This window comes from Alexandromys fortis, unplaced genomic scaffold (assembly GCF_014885135.2).
Source record: "Alexandromys fortis isolate MF-2015 unplaced genomic scaffold, M_Fortis_MF-2015_v1.1 scaffold_21, whole genome shotgun sequence".
In the NCBI taxonomy this organism is placed as follows: domain Eukaryota; kingdom Metazoa; phylum Chordata; class Mammalia; order Rodentia; family Cricetidae; genus Alexandromys; species Alexandromys fortis.
In genome coordinates, this window is record NW_026067905.1 from 5,359,294 (window position 1) to 5,378,188 (window position 18,895).

At 36.6% G+C, this 18,895-nt stretch overlaps 1 non-coding gene across 1 annotated transcript; it reads left to right on the plus strand.

The window, feature by feature from the left end:
- Positions 1-17,497: 17,497 nt before the first annotated feature.
- On the plus strand, positions 17,498-17,607 carry LOC126497415 (U6 spliceosomal RNA). Its single transcript, XR_007590604.1, has one exon. It is a non-coding gene; the product is annotated as a U6 spliceosomal RNA (small nuclear RNA).
- Positions 17,608-18,895: the final 1,288 nt, after the last annotated feature.

Below are 18,895 nucleotides of genomic sequence, written 5' to 3' on the forward strand. Positions count from 1 at the left end.
ATAAAATGTCTTATATGCTTTCAAATTAAAATAATAATAATCTGGAGGCCAGGGGCTAGTGGTGCATACCTTTACCCTAGCAACAGGGAGGTAGAAATAGGCGGATCTCTTTGATTAGGATGGCAGCCTGGTGCAGAGGGAGACTTACAGGGCAGTCAGGGCAACAGAAAAAAAAGTCTTAAAAAACAACAAAAAATTAATAATAATTAGTTTAATATTGTCTCTGGGTAGTAAGATGCTATACTGAGCCTTTCTACACATATTTGGATTAATTTCTGCAGAAAGTTTACCAAATCTTGTTTTCCTGTTTTCACCATTGTAAAGTTAAAAGGACCAATACTCTAAAGCAGTTTCAAAAAGGAAAGAATGGGCCAGGAGATGGTGCGGCAAGCTTTTAATTCTAACACTTAGGAGGCAGACACAGGCAAATCTTTGTGAGTTTGAGGTTAGCTTGGGTTTCAGAATGAGCTCCAGGACAGGCTCCAAAGCTACAGAGAATGCCTGTCTTGAAAAACTAAAAACAATAAAAAACAAAAGAAGGACATAATGAAAGTACAATGTCAGATTATGTGGTTCATGAACTCATAGAGTGTGTATCATACATAAAATTTATATATTTAATGATCAAACACTTGCTATTGACTACATTTTGTTAGATTAGGTGTGTGTGTGTGTGTGTAAGTTTGTGTACGTGTGTGAGTGGTGCATTCTATTGCAAGGCAGATACCATTTACTATATTAAAAAAAGAATAATATCCCAAGTCTTTACCTAATAGACATGTAAAGACAGGAACTTGGTGTGCTTTGGTTTGAAAGTCCACACTCTGCATGGAATCTGTGTGTTTCCATCTTCAATATGTATTTCACTTCCATTACTACTGGACCGAAGCTTTCAGCCATTATTTTAATCTTATGCAATAAAATGAAGGGTAGATTTGAAATTTTTCTATTATATCCTTCTGAAGCCATGCAGTTAGGATGGTAATGTGGAGACAATATTCCCTGCTTGGTCCATGCTTTGTTTGTTAAATGGGATTCAGAGATTTGCATATAGGGTAATTCAACCACTTGGCTTTTGGAAAGGGATGCTCTCACTAGACCTAACGTTGATAGGCAGTGAGGACTGTGACGAACTTGTGAATGTTCTTCTCTTGATTAGTTCCATCTATGACATTGAGAAAGCATGTTGAGCAACAAAAGAGGACAAATACATAGCTCTCCTAAAGGATAAACTGAACTTTCAATGATGGTCTATAAGAAATGAGTTGCAGTATAAGCATGCCTTTTACGCGCAGATTCATCTAGCAATATCTTTATTGGATGACTATCCTCAAGGTCATTCATGTCTTTGCTTCCTTACTTATATTTAGCAGAAGCTGTAATCTATCTTTAAATAACACGTTCTCCTTAAAAGGAGAAAAAAGGGAAAAGAAAACATTTTCAACCTTTGAAAATTCAGCCTCAGTTCTCCAAAACAAAATTCATCAAATTCCCTTGTGTTTTTAGGAGCAACAATGAAAAGAGACAATTTCTTAAATGGAGAATTGACAAGTGACAGTGATTAATGACATTTGTGTTTATTGGGTTGGCCGGAGGCCAAGTGTGAGGAGTGCTTCCCTAGACCCCTTATTGGTAAAATTGCAGCTCAAAACAGGTGCAAACACATTACACATAACGTAGAAGAGGGCTTCCATCCAAGAGCGTCTGCCCACTTTAGTTTCTGTGTTTTGTACTTCAGTAAAGAAGAAATATGGACAGAATTCATTCCAGCACAGCTTGGTGCTGCATTTCTTCTTATGTCGACACATTGTTTCAAAACCTGTCAAGATAAATGTAAAAAGCTTATGTTGATTCCTATTTAATAATTATTTTAATTTTTAATAGCTTTTTAGCTTTTCAATTTTTAATTCCTCTTTCAGTTTAACTTTATCTTTGTAGGAAATACATGAACAGTCAAACCAAGAGATTCTCTCTAACAGTAATGGCATTCTCCTGGTTTTCTGTGCCATAGAACACAAACTGCGTCCTTGAAAACCCTCATTCCCGTCAGAAAAGACCAAACATCCCGTGTCATCTGTTCTCCTAACAAGAATACACCTCCTGCCGCTCCATTAGGGCCCCACTTGCTTCTCTTACAATATTTATTTCTTCTCCTAGCACCTCATCACTGAGATCCCAGATTTGTAATATTTATGCATCAAATGTTCTCATTAAAGTTATTGACTGTGATGTCTCCCCCGCCAGGAGAGTGAGAAAAGTCAGCTCAGGCACGTTCAGCCCACAGACACAGATAAAGGAGGAAAAGAGAAGAAATGCACAGTGACTCATTGTTGCTGAGGGAGAGATAAAGTGAAAAATTCTGATAAAAAGAAAGCCCATAGCATGCAAGATCTCTGGCATGTATGCTGTATAAATAAAAATTATTATGTAAGCCAAAATGAGCTTATAAAATAAAGGAAGAAGCCATTATTTCTGAGATAGATGTCTTTTTTATTTGATATCAGACAACTTGGGGCCACAGTGAATGCTTCCCAATATTTTCTGAGAATCATTCAAGTGTTCTAAAATGTTATATGAATGTCTTCTCACATACTCTCTGGATTTGAATACTATTAAAGCATTTATTTGTATCAATTCCATGAATATTTCTCCAGTGAAACCAATACAGAGGCTCTACCCCCTGCTGTATACTGGTAGTGCAAGAAAGAAATAAAGTTATATTAGCAATAACTTCCAATGTGTTGAAAATTTTGTTGAGTTTTTTTTTAAATAATTCTTCTATCCTAAGGCATTTGTGTGGTACAGAAGATTGAACAGAGAATTTGAAACTCAGCCATTATCTGTCACCTACTGCATGAAATAGTTCAGCTAAACTTATACAATGTACATAGTTTCATTTCATTGTCTCCATTCCCCACCAATACAACTTCAGTTGAGTACCTTCCAGACTCAGAAGACTGAATTTGTTGGGTGTGTGTGTGTGTGTGTGTATGTGTGTGTGTGTGGAAGATTGGAAGTGAGTGAGGATATTTTAGGTGGACTTGCAAAATAACTAACATTCCCAATAAAACTTTCAATACCAACACTGCTGTCAATAACTTCCTCGATTTAAGATTTGCTACATAAATGGAAAAATATAGAAATAGTTTTCCTAAGCTGATGACCCTAAAGAAGCTGAAGAAATAGAACAGAGAACCTATGAAGGAGGGAGACAAGGTGTCCATTCTACCTTGAAAAAGTTTGTAATCAAGTGAATAATAACATCCAGGTTATTGCTGCCTTCTGTGCAATCGATTGTGAGCATTCTGCTTCTAAGTTGTTAAAGGTTTACTAGGTTATTAATATCTTATCTTCAAACATTTGAGAATGTTTCAATTTACTGCATTTACTCATTTATTTGTTCATTAATTCATCACTAAATAAGTTTCTGATCCTGGACCAGATAATCTGGAAAAATGTAAAAACATAAGATGAAAGTTCTACCTGCTAAGGATTTGCTTCTTCCAGTTCCCTTTGAACAATGAATAATAAACCCACTGCAAAGATGTTGATTTGACAGTAAAGAAACGGATAATGATGTCATGAGCTGGGTCACTCCTGTAACAAAAAATGAACCTACAGAGATGGCATTAAAGAGAACGTCAGTGTTCCAATTAACATTCTCCAGCCTACTAGAACAAACAAGGCCCAAATCACTTTATTCTCTTTATTCTCTCCAAAGAATTTGTTTCCTCAGATAAATGTTCAAGGTTATCCATTTAGCTCTCATCCTAGGTCCCAAACAGGTATTTTGATCTGAAATAACACATCATACTTTAATATTCGAGTGATTGACACTTTTATGGTATATCATCAGGCGTTCAGCAAAGTACTTTTTCTATATGTCTACTTTTACATTTTTACTATTATTTTGTCAATTGCTACTTTGATGCAAACTTTAAACTAAAGTGATAATCATGAAAAACTTTCTAATCCACCTTTCTCAATTGTTGCATTATGGGCACAATGACATCTACCACAAAGGTATAGATTTAGATGCCTCATAATAGACAAATGATAAGACATTCAGTTCAGTAAATTTATTCATTTTGAAGTTCTTTGATATGTTATTAGAGGAGAGGATGGAAGGAAAGATGTTATGTTATTGCATATATAAGCCCCAAATTTTATAAGTTTATTTTGTACAACTTTCAGTTCTGAAGTAAGATTGGTCTTTTCAGAAATTCTTCAGCCACGGATGCATTTTCCAGGGGCCACTGTTGTAACTATGAGGTGCTTAAGCTTTTGGATCCTTCCCCTTCCTTACCATCTGTCTCTGGATAGCTTCATACACCAGCACATCAATCAGAAGACCAGGGAAATGGTGTCAATTAAATTACACTCTCTAAATTCATTTTGTGTTTCTCTCCTGCAAGAGTCGTGAGTGAAAACTTAGAACTGAGTAGTAGTGTGTTTAATTGGATTTGTTTGTTTGATTTCTTATTTGTTTATTCAACTCTCATATATTACATCCCAACCACAGCTTCCCCTCCCACCACTCCTCCCAGTCCACCCTCCCACCTTCTCTTTCTCTCAGATTCACTCCTCCTCTTGCTTCCCTTCAGAAGGGAACATGTCTTGCAGGCATATCAACCAAACACAGCATAGCCAGTACAATAAGACTAGGCCAAACCTTCATAACAAAACTGGAACTAATCAACCCAGGAAGAGGAAAAGAGTCCCAAGAACAGGCAAAGCAATCAGAGACATCCTCACATGCACTGTTAGTATTCCCACCAGAATACCAGGCTACACAAACAAAACATATATATGGAGGACCTAGCTCCGACCCATAGACCCATGCTTGGTTCTTGGCCTCTCTGATTATCCTTTACTTAACAGATAATATTTATTTATAAGTGAGAACATATCATGCTTTTCTTTCTGGATCTGGGATACCTCACTCAGGATGATATTTTCTAGTTCCATCAATTTGCCTGCAAATTTCAAGATGTCAATGTTTTTAACAGTTTAGCAATATTCCACTGTATAAGTATACCACATTTTCTTTTTTATACAGATATGCAATTATTATTATTATTACAAATTTTCACCTCCTCCCATTTCCCTCCCCCTCCCCCAGTCCCTCCCCCACCCTCTCCAGTCCAAAGAGCAGTCAGGGTTCCCTGCCCTGTGGGAAGTCCAAGGACCACCCACCTCCATCCAGGTCTAGGAAGGTGAGGATGCAAACAGACTAGGTTCCCACAAAGCCAGTACATAGAATAGAATCAAAATCCAGTGCCATTGTCCTTGGCTTCTCAGTCAGCACTCATTGTCAGGCGCATTCAGAGAGTCTGCTTTGATCAGTCCCAGTCCAGCTGGCCTTGGTGAGTTCCCATTAGATCAGCCCCACCGTCTCAGTGGGTGGGCACACCCCCTCGCGGTCCTGACTTTCTTGCTTATGTTCTCTGTCCTTCTGCTCCTCATTTGGACATTGGGAACTCAGTCCAGTGCTCCAGTGTGGGTCTCTGTTTCTATCTCCATCCATCGCCAGATGAAGGTTCTATGATGCTATGCAAGATATTCATCAGTGTGGCTATAGTATAGGGCCAGTTCAGGCACCCTCTCCTTAGCTGCTCAAGGAACAAGCTGGGGACATCTCCTTGGGCACCTAAGAACCCCTCTAGAGTCCAGTCTCTTCCGATGCTCAAATGGCTCCCTTAATTAAGATATATACTTCCCTGCTCCCATATCCACTCCTCCTACATCCCAACTGTCCCATTCCCCCAAGCTCTCCCCATTCTCCCCTTCTCACTTCTCTCTCCCCATCTCCTCTTACCCTCGTCCCACCCCCACCCTCAAGCTCTCGATTTTTGCCTGGAAATCGTGTGTACTTCCAATATCCAGGAGGATAACTACATTTTTTTTTTCTGTTGAGAGATACATAGGTTGGTTCCAGTTTTTGGATATTATGAATAAAGCTGCAATGAACGTGGGTGAGCAAGTGACTTTGTGGTAGGATGGAAATTTGATTTTAACAGAGACAATCTGAATCAAACATACCTAAATTGATTCGTCCTTAAAATGTTACTCTCTGCCCTTCCAGTCTCTTTTGTTTCTCCCTCCCTCCCTCTTTCTCTATTTTCTCCTCCTGTAGTTTGTGTGGTTCAAGTTTGTTTTGAACTTGGTATGCATTACAGATTACCTTGAACTGATCCTTTTGTCCTGGTTTCCCAAGTGCTAGAATTACCAGAAAGAATGCCCATGCCCTGCCAGCCCTAAAGCTCCTGTCTCAGGGGACTTTTCCAGATGCTTATTTGTCATATATTGTGACCTGTCTCCAGTTCCTTTCTTGTTTTACAATATGACACATTTACCATTCTAAGCAATCTTCCCTGGGGAACATTCTTGTACCTTGGTCTTGGTAAGAGCATCTAGATTAACTGGCCCTCTCTGAATGTTGCACACTAGTCTGCTAATTCATCAGCAGAGACCTCCAGTTAACAGCTCAGCATCTTAATCAAAACTAGGGTTAAAGAATTACAGGTCATAAGGCATTTGAGGGAAGCCCTGTGAAATGACAGCAGAAAAAATAGATAAAAAAGGAGGAGGGACATGTTTGAAGTATTATACAGAAAAAAATGAATATTGAAGCAACAATATGGCTTTTAAAGAAAATTTCTCCCTAAATAACTTGAGTGTGCATTCTTTGCCATGTGTCATTATCAAGATGTGTGGTAAGGTTTATAGTTATCTAGGAACTAGACAGACATTTCCTGAAACACTTGAGACCAATTCTCCAAACCTTTGCTAAAATGGTATCTGTGTGTAACACATACTTTGCACTTTTGCCAGACATTACTCATCTGCATTTCTCCTCACATTTTTCTTATTCAAACCTGCAAAGTTAGATAGAAGTGACACCAGAAGACTCTAATTCATTCCTGAGCTTGCACACAACCACACATGTGTGCACTACCATCTAGGGTCCCAGGAATTCACCTGAAGGTTTACAAGAGTCAAACAGCGCACACCTCCTAGAATTCTTACTTTGTGGCTTTTGCCCAGGTTCTTGAGTTCCCAAATTATTATTCAGCTTCTCAAGAAGAAAGTTGCCATTTTGGATCCATAAACGGTTTGGTCACATCTGAGTACTGGATGGTGTCATTATGATAAAGAAAACGAAGAAAAGAAAGGTAAAGCCATCTATTAGGAGCTATACTTTGATCTAACTCTTCTCACCAGATGAACCCTGACAGAGCGTGTTTCCTCAAAGAAACTCCATATAGTCTCAGTTCCAGGTCAAATAATATTTAATGCTACTTCAGATATATAAATATATTTGATATGTTGTATCATTTTAGATAGCATTGTGTCAGTATCAGTATTTGTGTGATTATTTGAGTACAGTTGTTTGCCAGCTATGCTGTGTCAGTACAGGGCAAGAACTGGAACAACTTTTCTCATTTTCTTCTCCTCACTCTCAACTCCAGTTGCTGCACATGATGGAATGTGTTTTTAAAAAAGATGGTTATGTGTGCAGTTGAGCCATGGAGAACTTATTTAATTTTTTTTTTACTTTATAAATAATACCAATCAAAATTCCAAATTCCTCTTTTCCTCCAACTTCCCTCCCGCTCTCCTACACACCCTCTCCCCTACCCCTGTCCAGGCCTAAGAGATTTTGATCCCATGTTCGTTCATTCCCAGTCCAGCTGGAGTTGGTGAGCTCCCATTAGCTCAGGCACACTGTCTCATTGGGTTAACCAACTCCTCATGGTCCTGACTTCCCTGCTCATATTCTCCCTCCTTCAGCTCTTCAACTGGACCTTGGGAGCTCAGTCCAGTGCTCCGATGTGGGTCTCTGCCTCCAACCATTGCCAGATGAAGGTTCTATGGTGATATTCAAGATAGTCATCAGTCTGACTGTAAGACAAGGCCAGTTCAGGAACCCTCTCCTCCACTGCCCAGGGTCCTATTTGGGGTCAATGCCATGGACTCCTAGGAACCCCATGGATTTATTTCCTGAAAAAGTAAAGAAAATGATCAAATTTAAGCAGTCTTTAAGAGGTTTCTGGTGAGTGTTCATAAAAGCCTGCTGGACTTCTTGACAATGGAAATCTACAAGATATCCAAAACTAAGGAAGGATCTCCCTCCTCACATAAGCTTTTGCTTCTTTCTCTGTACCAATTTATCATATTCTCCACTACTGACCCTCAGAACCATGGCATGTTTTTACCCTTAATTTATTTTCATTGGATCTATCCTGAAGAAATAATATCTTCCCATTTTCCACAGCATTAATATCAGTTTCATCTTTCATCTGATGCTGTTGATGTTTTCTAATGAAAATTCTATAGCAAGCTTCTGAATGATACTTAAAATTATCAAAATGTTATTTTCAACTTTCCATGGTTCATACTTCCAATCATGTCTTACAATCTTAATTCTTGCCTTCAATTCCATTCCAAGTCTCATGCAACTGAAAGGTCATTGTATGTTATTAATTCTGAAGCATCATCTTTCCTCTCACAACCTCATCAGTGACTCCATTTCTGAGTCTTACTGTTATTACTCAAATTAAAAGCAAATAGAATACATATTATTTACAAATTCTTATACCCACAAAATAAATTATTTCCTGGTATTCTGAAACAAATTTTGCATGTCAAATATATTTTGAACCCTTGGAATGGCCTGATTATAAAATGAACTCTGTACATAATGTTTATGATTATGCACCCACCAGGAACCACCAAATTTTTAGGATGATATAACAGTCACTTGAAATAGACTCTCAGCTTTATATTTGCCTAACACAGTTAGCATATTCCTTAACTTTTGATAATCACTGCTATGTTTGGTTAGATAATGACAAATATTCCATAGAGATGGTGTGGCAGAACATCATTTTTTCTAATCGACAAGGTATCAGAATTGCAACAATGTGCATCAACCAAAAAAGCTGATATTAGAATCGAAGCAAACAGATTCACCATACCATGCTTGTTTCAATATGGCGTGGATTCATTATATATAACCATGCATGTACATTTGCTTTTAAAAGTTTTGCTGCCATATTATTTCAATTTTATTCACTTTTGAACACACACACTCAAACACCAAAGATGCTAGAAAAGCTAATCTCTGGAAGCCCGACTTACTGGTCCTCACCCACAACATCATGGACTATTTTCAGAAATACTAAAAATACAATATCCTGATAATTTTGATACATAGGATTAGCTTATGTGGTGTTAGTAAATGAATAGATAATACATGTGTATATATTGTATATACTGCCCTTATCTAATATATATGTGTGTGTGTATATATATATATATATATATATAATCAGATTTATTTACCCATAAAGAACAAAAGTCATGTATGCACATGGCATGAAAACAGAAGTATGGTTTGGAAACAGAAATTAGATGAGGAGAGTTAACAGAAGGAGGATGGATACAGGAAGGGCAGTAAAGAGGGCTCATGGTCAAAGTACATGATATACCTAAACTATTCTACAAGAAGTGTCATGACTTACTTTTGTACAATAAATACACAGAAATGCAAGTACTAACAATATGATGTCATCACAAAACTTGCTGTATTGGCCCTGTGACAAAGTGAAAACAGACACTCAAGATAAAAATAGAACTTTGTTATATCATTGACAAGTAAAAAATAGTGCCCCAAGCAATACATTTAAAAACATATTGTATTCCTTGAGAAGAATGTTACATGGAACTTAGAGAGAAAAAGCAGGATGTTGGAAGGTGGTAAATATTTTTTAAGATATTTTATCAAATTATAGTAAGAAGTAGAAGGGCCCAATCAATATTTGACCAAACTCAAGCATAGTTGGAATAGACTGGAATCCTAGCCTAGGTATTTTATTTCTCCTTGGCCTCAAACAATCCAGGATTTATTAGAAGACAGAGATGGAAAAGTCACCTTTAGTTAACTACACTATATAGATATTAATGCATAAAAATTTCCTTGCATCTCAGTAAGACAGAAGTCATTCTACTGATAGAAGCGGACAAAGGCAGCTCTTTGATTTACTGGCCTTTTCTTCTTTTCTGCTTATATTAAATATCATAATCACTAAAATGAGTTGTGTCTAGAACACAACTCAGTGTTTAATAATGGTTAAAGAACTGTTCATAAAAAATTTTATACAAATAATGACTGGAAATTACTAGATCTAAATTAACTTTAGTTAATGACTCTTTTAAGGAACCATTATAGTGTAAAATAATAGAGTGGAAAGGAAGAAAAAAAGAAGAAAAAAGAAAGATAAAAGGAAAAGGAAACAAGCAGCAAGCAATCCAGCCATCAATGAGTAATGGCTTAAAAGCGATACACTTGTCCTGATTCTAAAATTACCCAGGAACTTTCAAAATCACCCATCAACTTCTGCACTAAAAAGCTGTTGGTTCTATAAATCCCATTTCAGGATGGCTATGAAGATAATGAGGAACCTTTTAAAAGTCTGAAAGCAGAAGTCCTAGGCAACATCTGATGAAGAAACCTGAGATACTAGACAGTGACACACTAGGGTCAGCACTAGCACACTAGCAGTCTCTCGGGTTTTCTTTTCTTTTCTTTTTTTTTTTTCGAGACAGGGTTTCTCTGTGGCTTTGGAGCCTGTCCTGGAACTAGCTCTGTAGACCAGGCTGGTCTCGAACTCACAGAGATCCGCCTGCCTCTGCTTCCCGAGTGCTGGGATTAAAGGCGTGCGCCACCACCACCCCGCTTCGGGTTTTCATTCTTAATAAAGGTATTTGTTCTTCTTCCTCCAGACAGATGTTGTTATTTCTGTATAGCAGGACTTGATGAAGTGTACCTAATTTTTCAACCACCAGTGATTCCTTTTTCCAGATGGGAATCTGTTTGACCTTGCCACAAAACACTCCCTTCATTAGTGTGATATCATGTAAGGAAAAGAGTCATCCTAGAACCCTAATGAACAAAGAGACCAAAGAGTTATGAGTGAAGACTGTCTTCCTTTTCCTGAGAGAGAGTGGTTACTTACCACATTGCCGGGCAAGTTTCCAGACTGGGGGTCCAAGAGCTGATAAATGTTATTTAGAAATAAAAGGCTAGACACGGGGACAAATTTTGTAATAAAATTGTCCAGCATGGGCCAGTGTAAGGGTCGTGCTTGGAGGGTTTGAGAAAAATTGGGTTGGAATATAGTTAATGAATTCTACTACCACTTAAGCTTTAAGGATTTGATATTTTTTAACCTCTATATTGACCGGAAGGGAAAATGTAAGCTAGAGACAAGAAATACCTCGACCTTTCTGAGACAAGGTAGAAGGATATAGGATTTAAAATATTGAAATGTGCTCAAGAGTCATTCTGAAACTCATGGGAAATAAGGTATGTTCTATATAAAAATATATTGTCTAAACTGGTTGAGAAATCTGTGTGTACAGATAAAATTCAAATTAACATTTGACAGTCTGTACTTGGCCACATCTTTTGTTTTTATCCCATTTTTTATGTTTCTTAGAACTCCAAAGTCCCCTAATCTTAGCTTCCTGTGACCACGGTGTTCACAGAAATGGATCCTAGCCCTAAGACAGATACAGATTACAGTTTCCCACAGGCCCAGAGCATTTGGGTGCAAAACCAATCATAAAGGGAATCTGATCAAAAAAATATGGAGTCTGTAGTTTACAACCACAGAGGATATCCTCTTTAATTATAAACAGGTCAGGAGACGTTGTGCTTTATTAAAAGATAATAGGTTTTCTTAGTGTTTGTAGCCTGGCTGCATTCTGCTTCTTCTGGCTTTTAATTGTCTTGTTGGTCCTGAGTTTGATAAGCAGGATTTGTTAGTAGAAGCAAAACTTGGCAAAGAGCTTCAAGCGATAAGGCATTGCTATTTTTATTTAATGGTAGCTTCCACACAAGAAAGCCTGACTGGGAATTTTCCTAAATTAAATCTCCTTATAGGTGGTCTCTATCATCACATGAAATCTAGATCTTCCAGGAATATGAGGGAAAGAAATATTCAGGTGAGATTTAAGAATAAGATCACCTTTCTTCAAGGAAGGTCTTTTTTTTTTTTTTTTTTTTTTTTTTTTGGTCAGATGTCACATTCAAGAAAAAAAAAAAGAAAAATCTAAGGCAACATTATTGTTAACTGCTCTGAATCCAAAGTAGCAAAAGTGTTGTCAAGTGTTGTCAGAACCAGAAGAACAGTCAGAGAGCTAAGAAGAAGTGCTGAGACAAAAAGTCAACTTCAGGGTAAAAGGCAGGAATGCAAACTTGCAGAGACAACAGAGCTTCACATTCCATGCCTCCTCTGGCATCAACAAGGATGGATGATAAAAACAGTAAGTCTGATGTAATCCGAGGAGATGTTCAAGACCTGGGACGGTTTAAAGTCATAGCATGAATGGATGAGTGAAAATCCCCAAGAATACCCCTTCTTGTTGTGGAATATTAATTTAAGATATGTGACAATCACTTACGCTGTGAAATGATTAATGACACAAAGATTTGTTGCGTGCTTTTATGTTGACTTTGTTTAATTCTGTAAAGTTGCGTTACTTTGCCTGCCTGAAACACCTGATTGGTCTACTAAAGAGCTAAAAGGCTATGGCTAGGCAAGAGAGAAATTGACAGGACTGTCAGGCAGGGTAATAAATAGGAGGAGAAATCTAGGCTCGAGAAAGGGACAAGAAGTGAGAGAAGAAGGGGAGGAGGATGCCAGTGCTCAGCCACCCAGCCACAGAGGCAGTCACTGAATAAGAAGGAAAGAAAGATATATAGAATGAAGAAATGTGAAAAGCTCAGAAGCAAAACATAGCTAATTAGAAACAGGATAATTTAAGGTAGAAAAGCTGGCTACACAGAAGCAAAGCTAAGGCTGGGCATTCATAGGTAAGAAAAAGTCTCCATGTATTTATTTAGCAGCTAGATGGTAGACCCCTAAAGAGCAAACGTAAGTAAGTAAGTAAGTAAGTAAATAAGCTACATTTAGTAGCCAATGTGGAGCCTGTATGTCACGTAGGGCATGGACATGAGAAAGCAGAAGAAAAAAAGAGAAGAAAAAATAAAGAGAGGGGATATGGCTCTTTTAAGAAACTATGCCGTATAGCAGACTACTTAATGTTTTTTTAAGCTAAGTAGAAACAAGAAACTAACAAGATAAATACCTGCCACAGTGCCAGGCACTAATATTCCAGAGCTGGAGGGCTTAATGCAGTTCTTGGTCACCTACCTCTGATCAAGCCTGCAAGCTTTAGGTTTGGCTTTCGTACACCTAAGGATGTGGCAGAGCTAGTCAGTCACCAAAGCCACAGCAGATGCCCTAACTTAGCAGTTTAAATGCTCATGCAATCAGAAAAAAAAAAAAAGGGAGATAAGCAGTAAAGACGATTTAGATGGGAAAAATACTCTAAACCTTCCAATGTGTTTAAAAATGTGCAGAATCTCAAGAGAAGAGGAGAAAAGATATAGACGGTTATAGAAAAAAGTAGTTAAAAATAGTTAAAAAATAATAAAATACAACTTTTATAAAAAGAAGTAAAGTAATAAAATAAAAGTTTAAGTTACATAAAGATGAAGGATACACAAAGAATCTGGATCCTATATGGTATTGAGCAGCCTTAGAATTTTTTGATTGCTGATAAGCAAATTACAGCTACTTAGACGTATGGATTGAAAGAATGGGATTGAAAGAGGGATTGCTGGAATAAACCAGTCTATGTACTTTAGGAATACCTTAATTTAAAATAGATGTGAAAAACTCTATTTGTCAAATGAAAGTCAAAAATAATTTGAGGAAGAAAGAGGTTTTGCTCCCCACCTCCCCCCGACACACATAGGAAATGAAAGGCTGTGGATTCATTCCTTCAGGTTTGATATAGATCTGGTTTGATCAGGAAGACCTTCTAAATTGTGACAGGTGATATATATCGACAAGACTGCTGATCTTCCCAGGACTTGGCCATTAACTCAATTTCCTGGAGAATACCTAAAGATGCCTTCACTCACAGACAAGAGGAAGCAGTCTAGGAACTACTATGCCCACATTCCCAAGAGGTAAGGTTTGGGTTATTTTTGGTTATTTGATGGATTATGAATATTTGTTATCATTTAGGGGACTACAGATATCTTGCTTTGGCCTATATTTTGATATAATGATATAAATTTCAAGTTATTTTTGTCATACTATATGTTTCTACTTTTGTTTGAGGTATTGCACTTACGCAATTCATTTAAAATGCATTGCATGAGTGAGAAATAAAGTTAGTAGTTAATTGATAATTGTCAATCTTCTAGTCACATTAGGTATGTTTTCAAGATTAGCTGGAATGTGGTGGCATACACCTTTAGTCCCAGCACCCAAAAGGAAGAGGCAGGTGTATATCTGTGAGTTTGAGGCCAGCCTGGGCTACAGAGCTAGTTCCAGAACAGGATACAAAGCTATACAGAGAAACCCTGTCTCAGGAAACCAAAAACCCTCCAAAAAAGATTAAACAGGTATATTTTAGACAGATAGACCATTTCCAAACACTTCAAAGACCTATAGAATATGGCATTTAAGATGTTTAATAATCTAAGTTTTTCACAAAAGTAAGACATGTCTGTTCCTGGCAGCACCAATTTACTTCATAAAACATGACAGGATGAAAGAAACTCCATATGAAATTTGCTTTCAGCATGGCAAGGATAGCCATTTTAGCAAGAAACTGCTCTTGTGTTGATTACTGACCATATGCTGTACAGACTACACAATTAAGACCGAGGAAAAAGACCACTGAATTTTGACAAGACTAGGTAGGACAGCCCTTTGAGAGTCCTGCTTCACAGAAGAGTCTACCGGATCTTCTTCTGGACACAGAGGAAAGTGACTAATGAATTTGCCAGGGCAAGGTGGGACAGTCCTTCAAATTTTCTGTTTCACTTAAAAATATACAAGATTCTCTAGGCCTATAGGCTAAAGATAGATGCCCAAAGTGGCATAGAAACTCTGGGTGACTGTCCAGAAGGTCGGATGTCTCTGTTGTAAGATAATATTACATCCTTTTGGTATCTTTGGTGGAGATAAAGACAAAATATTATAGTTTTCCTTAATTATGATAAAAAGTAAATTAGTAATAAAACGTTGGAATCACAAAGTTAATATAGATAATGGATTATTTTCTACAAATTTGCTAAGTATAAATGGACTAAATATTATAAGTGTAATTTTTACTTGATAACTGTTTTGTTGTATAAAGTTTTATTATGTTAAAGTTAAAACCTTTTATTTTTATTTGTACAAATGAGGGAAATGTCAAATATTAAAGATGTGTTACATTTGTTTACGCTGTACATATTTGTTTAATGATACAAAGGTGAGTTGCATTCTTTTATGTTGCATTTGTTTAATTCTGTAAAGCTGTGTTACTTGCCTGCCTGAAAAATTATGATTGGTCTAATAAATGACCAATGGCTACGCAGGAGAGAGAATTAAATGGAGCTGTCATGAAGAGAGAATAAATAGGAGGAGAAAGGTGTGCTTGAGAAAAGGAAGAGGAGTGAGAAAATGAGGAGAGGAGGATGTCAGGGGCTAGCTACACAGCCAGTCAGCCAAGGAGGAAGAAGGAGGCTATATATATATATGAAAGGTGAAAAGCCTAGAGGCAAAATGTATTAAATGTATTAAAGAAAAATTAAAGAAAAATGAGATAATTTAAGTTATAAAAGCTGGCTATAAAGAAGCCAAGTAAATCCAGGCTTAAGTAAGAGTAAGAGCAAGTATGCATGTATTTATTTGGGAGCTGGGTGCTAGGCTCCCAAAAAGAGAAAAAAAAATTCAAAAAACAAAACCCAAGTACACCATTTCTCTGTATATTTATTGAAAGATCTCTCCTGTGGTTACTACCACAAAGGCATCCCCATATATGTGAGGTAAAAAACTCTTCAATTTTTTTTTTTTTCTTAAAGAACACGATAGAAAGACATGGCTTCTGAAGTACCCCTACTGTGTGTAGTGTAATGAATGTTGCAAGAATGTAACACTTTCTAGCTGGGCGGTGGTGGTGTCCACCTTTAATATCAGTACTCAAAAGGCAGAGTCAGATGAATCTCTGTGAATTAAAGGCCACCCTGGACTACAATAGCTAGTTCCAAGACAGGTCCCTAAGCTACAAAGAAATCCTGTTTCAAAGATAGACAAAAACAAAAATAGAATGGAACACGTTCTACTAATAGATTGTTGCTTGCTCAGAAAGGAGTTTGAAATGGAAGACAAGAGAAGTAACTGAAATATTTCTTCAAATGATACCCCAATTCCAATCCCAAAGACAGCTGTGATCTCCTTGCAACAAGTAAAAAAGTGTCATGGTAGAATCGTTACTTTCTTTACAAAGCTGACTGATGTTAGAACTTCAAGCCACCCATTTCCTCAAGACAAAATTCCTAGGCATGTTCAACACACTCCAGGGCCTCAACTCATCGTGTTATTCTTAGAGAGTACTGTAGCTAATCTTGGAAATATATTTGTCTCCTTTCTGGAATGAAAGTGCTGAATCTGACCTTACACCATTCTTTATGGATTTGCAAAGTGAACCTCGAAATGAAAAGATGAGTCTTTTCAGTTCTTTCTAAAGGTCACCAATGCTGACGAGCACAGTAACCTTTAATTTGTGTGTCTCTAGGTACTAGAAACACCGGCGCAATATAAACTGGTATTTTTCTTTATTTTGTTATCTAGTGCTAATAAAGTTCACATTTTTAAACACAAGCCTGTATTAAAGCCAAAGGGACTATATATGACTATACGTGCCGATTGTGCATGTTCACAAAGATTAAAGCTCACTTATTACAATTTACTTTTCTTAGTAAAAAATAAAATTTAGTAATCCAAAGGTATTAAAGTGAGAATACATTGGTCAATGTAAATGATACAAGGATAGGTGTTTTTTTTTTTTTTCTCCAAACATCAATATTTCTAAGGTTGAAGAAATTGCTCTGTGGTTAAAAATTCTTGTTATATGTTCAAAGGACTAGGGTTCAATAACCCACGCACCAGGTTCACAACCCACTAAAACTCCATTTGTACATAATCTGATGTCTTCCTCTTGCTACTGTGAGCACATATATACACATGCTCATTCTCTCTCATAGACAAACACCAACACATATACATCGTCTTTTGAGAATTGGCATCATAGAAATGGCAGTATATTGTTACAGCATGTATACTTGTTTATATTTAACATCAGTATTAAGTAGATCGTATGTTTCTTGCAGTTATATTATTGTTAAGTACTTTGACATGTTATAAGATGCAGGTTATACAGATGGTGGTACAATTACTACATAATGAAAGCTAAATGAAACATAAAAAAATGGTTTCAAGTTATAAAATGTTGTGAATGAAATCCAAAGTCATACATTGCTATAAAATTATAGTATACAGAAAGCTTACCAGCAAATTAATAAAATTAACAATGCACAATAAAATTGAAAAATAGAGACAAATTAAAAATTATCTTAAATTCTGTGCTTGTTTCAGCAGCACATAAATTATCATTGGAATTCTACAAATAAGATTAGTATGGCCCCTGTACAAGGGTGACACACAAACTTGTGAAGCTTGGAATGGGACTTTTGAATACCCACAATCTTGTGAAGATCTACAGACATTTAATAATTGTGGACACTTAATGATTATGGAGAGTTGAGTAAACTGGTGATACATTGATATAGCCACTTGCAAGGTGTTCACATTTTTATAATAACCTCTCACTCATGATTCCATATGCAATCCAAATGAAAATTGTGGTCAAAAGATTTGATATACTACCTGTTATTATAGTTAATAGCAAAGCACTGTCCAATTGAATATTTCTTTAAACAATTAAATTTATTTATTTTATTTGTATGAGAGTCTTACCTCTGTATATGCCTCTGGGCTACTTGCTTGCAAGGTACTCTTGAAACCAGAAGAGGATGTTTGATGATCTGAAACTGAAGTCAAAGATGATTATGAGCCACCATGTAGCGTCTGGGAACTAACCAGAGTTCTCTGCAAGAGGAGCAACTGATCTCACATGCTGAGCTGTCTTTCCAATCTCCGTTTGAAACATCTCAAATACAATAACTATTACCAATTCTCACCATCAAGTCTGCAAGCATGTATAGAAAGGTATGTTCAATAAATTTATCTTGCCATTCCACAATCTAAAGATACATTAAAATACCATGTTTGCACTAAAACACTTACAATTTTATTTGTTAATAATTATTAATTAAGTACACACAAACTAAAATTCTGGTGAAATATTTTTTAAAAAGGTTAAAATGCTATAAACAATAATCATGAACAAATATTATATTTATTTTTGTAGTTCAATATCAAAGTACATTGTTTATAAACAAGGAAAACATACTAATGTATATTCAATTATGTAAAAGTAAAAGCAGAACGATATTTATAGCCAGAAAATTAAATTTCAAATAAAAGAAATTAAATATAAATGTATTTTTATTCTATTTCTCTTTAGTAGTAATCAAATGTGTACTAAAGTTAAATATCAAGCTCAAACACATTGCAATGCATAAGTTCACTACCCAACATACATACTGCACAAATTCCCACCGTAAATGAAGCCAAGAATACACAATACAACCAAAGAAGCTAAATAATAGCAAATATCACAGGTTCAAAACAAATCCAATGGAGAAAACAAATGATTTGTAGGTGTTGTGGCCACTGATTACACAAATTAAGTTGCACCTATTTACTGAAATAAATACATAATACATATGGCCATTGAAAGTAATGAAGCAGATATATGTATGAAAACACAAAGGTTCTAACTAGCTGGCTCTTTCCATCCCTGTCAGTACTTGGAGCTGGACCTCGGGTCTGAAGCTTGCTAGAGGAGCACTCCCCAC